The sequence below is a fragment of the Elephantulus edwardii genome, unplaced genomic scaffold (genome assembly GCF_000299155.1).
Source record: "Elephantulus edwardii isolate Elephantulus edwardi_28Jun2011 unplaced genomic scaffold, EleEdw1.0 scaffold00075, whole genome shotgun sequence".
Classification (NCBI taxonomy): domain Eukaryota; kingdom Metazoa; phylum Chordata; class Mammalia; order Macroscelidea; family Macroscelididae; genus Elephantulus; species Elephantulus edwardii.
Window position 1 is genome coordinate 13253289 of NW_006399825.1, and position 3074 is coordinate 13256362.

A 3074-nucleotide genomic window follows, 5' to 3' on the forward strand; every position below is an offset into this window, starting at 1 on the left:
AGTGCGATTGGCATAGGACAGAGCGGAGTTTAGGGCTGTTGTACATAGGGTTGCTATGAGTCGCAGGTGACTCGACGGCACATAACAACAACAATGGCAACACAAATTAAAATAAAAAAAGAAAAAAAAAAAGAGAGAACAAGCTTCACCATTTTGCCTCCAAGGAGTACTCTGGCAGCACTTTCTCCAAGACATCTCTTTGTTCTTTTATCCTTCCATGGGATTTAGTACTCTTTTCCAACACCACACCTCAAAGGCATCAATTATTCTTCTGTTATCCTTATTCATTTTCTAGCTCTCAGGTGGATTGCAAATGTCTGAAAAGACTATGGCCAGAATCAGGCACATCTTAGCCTTAAAACTGGCATCACTGCTTCTCAGTACTTTGGAGAAGTCCCTGAGAGCTGACTTGCCCAATGCAAAGTACTAAATGTATTAACTGTGGGTCCAATGTTGACGAAATCATTGACAATTTCAATCTATTTTCCATCTCTCATTATGCTGCCATGATCATTGGTTCAGTGGTGGGAACTTCTGCCTTCTTGATCTTGAGATATAATTAATATTGAAGGTTCTTGTCTTTGATCTTCTGTGACTAGCATTTGAAGTCCTCTTCACTTTGAGCAAGCAAGGTTGAGTCATCTGCACAATACAGGTTTATTGATGAGTTATTCTCTGATCCTGATGCCATATTCTTCTTCATAGTCCAGGTTCTTGAATGATTTGTGCAGCATATAGACTGAAAATGTATGGAGAAAGGTTTCAACCCTGATGCATGCACATCTTTCTTCATTTTAAACCATTCAGTGTTCCCTTGGTCTGTTTAGACAATAGATTTTTGGTCTAGGTACAGGTTTCCTATGAGCATCATAAGGTACTCTGGAAATTTCATTCTTCTCAAAGTTAGTCATAATTTGTTATGATCCACACAGTCAAATGCCTTTGCATTGTCAATGAAACAGAGACGTTCCTCTGATATTCTCTGTATTCAGACAGGATAGATCTGGCATCAGCAATGATATTTCTGGCCTCTTCGAAATCCAGCTTGAATGTCTGGCAGTTCTCTATCTATGTGCTGTTTTAGCTGTTTTTGGATGATCTTCTGTAATATTTTTCTTGCATGTGATACTAAATATATGGTTAGATAATTTCCACATTCTGTTGCATCACCTTTCTTGGGAATGGAAACAAGTATGAATCTCTTCTAGTCATTTTTCTAGGCACATGTCCTCCAAATTTCCTGGTATAGACTGGTGAGCATGTCCAGGACTACATCTTTTACTGGAAACATGTCAACTTGTATCCCATTGATTCTTTGAGCCTTATTTTTTTGGTCAATGCCTTCAGTGCAGCTGGAGGTCTTTGTTACTATTGGTTCTTGATCCTTTGCTACTTCCAGAAACATTTTCATGTCAATTGATTCTTTTTAGTACAATGACTCTGTGTATTCCTTCTATCTTCTTTTGATGTTTCCTGGATCACTGAATGCTTTGCCCATACCACCTCTTTTTATTACAACTTGAGACTTGAATTTTATTATTTTTTTTTTAAGTTCTTTCATTTTTAGTTTCCAATTCCAGCTCTCTCACATTCTGGTGTAATACTTTGGTTTATCTTGTTGAATTGTCCTTTGAAATCTGTTCAGTTTTCTTTCTTTTTTTTTTTTTCTTTTTACTTTAACATGTCTCCCCTGCCTTTTGACTGCTCAGTGCTCTAGTGCAATTTTCAGAGTCTCTTCTGACATTCATTTGGGTTTTTTCTATCTTGTCTTAGTAATGACTTTTTTGCTCTCTTCATGAATAATGCCTGGTACCATCCCACAAGTCCTCTGGTCTTTGATCATTGGTGTTAAATACCTCAAACTATTCTTAGGATGATTTTAAAATTCAGGTGGGACAGACTCAAGGTCATACTTTGGTTCTTTGAGACTTATTTTTATTTCCTTCAGCCTCAATTTGACCTTGCACATATGCATTCTGCCTACATGTTTAGTCCATTTGAGACAGAAAAAAGGTAAATTCCTCAATTTCTTCATCTTTGACTTTAGCTTTTGATGCATATATTTGAGTAACAGTCATATTGTATGCATATGGATTGTATCGTATCACTCACAACATTGTAGTTTAGGATAGGACTTCAAATTGTCCTTTAAACTATGAATGCAACATGATTCTTCCTGTTTTTAATTCCCAGCATGTCTGATTCAGAGTGCCAGTCTATCACATCTCACTAATGAATAGAATGCCAACCTTCAAGTGTTCCATTTAATTTTTTACATGTATTTTTCATGTATTTATATTGTGTACATCCCACATTTCAATTTTTAAAGGATATTTGCAATTGCTCCTCATTTTTATTAACTTCCAATCTATTAACAATCTCCATCTCTTCACCATCTATTATGATGCTGCCAATGGGTCCAGTGGTGAGAATCTTTGTTTTCTTGATGTTCAGCTTCAATCCATATTGGAGGCTGCAGTCCCTGACCCTCTGCAGCAAGCTCTTCAGGTCCTCCTCAGTTTCAGCAAGCAGGGTTGTGTCATCTGCATAATGCAGATTGTTGATAGATCTTCCACCAATCCTGATGTCACATTTCTCCTCACAGAGCCCAGCCTGTCAGATAATCTGTTCTGCATATAAATGGAAAAGGTATGGAGATAGGCCACATCCTTGGAGTACACCCTTCATGTATCTCTCAATATTTTGTCCTTTTTATTATTGCTAATATTTATAGGTTCCCTTTAATAAAGCTGATAAGAGAACCGTGGTTTTCTGATAACACATATGATAAAAGCTCTTGGACTTGGAATTCATTGTTCCCTTTATGCAACTTACATCCACTTGTTGTTATTGTTGTTATGTGCCATCAAGTTGTTTCTTTTTTTTTTACCTAGTCACATATCTCTTTTAAATAGTTTTCTCCCTCCTCTGTTTCAGTGCAATATACATTATTGAACCCATCTTACTCATTCTCTCCCCAACCCCAAGGTTAGTCCCATTCTACAACAGTGGCATCATGTAATATTTGTCCTTTTGTGACTGGGATATTTCACTCAGCATAATGTTCTCCAGAC

The 3074-nt window shown here is 37.1% G+C and overlaps 1 pseudogene; it reads left to right on the forward strand.

Moving 5' to 3' along the window:
- The first annotated feature begins 1802 nt into the window (after positions 1-1802).
- Positions 1803-3074, forward strand: part of LOC102868667 — a 3752-nt pseudogene continuing 2480 nt past the window's right edge.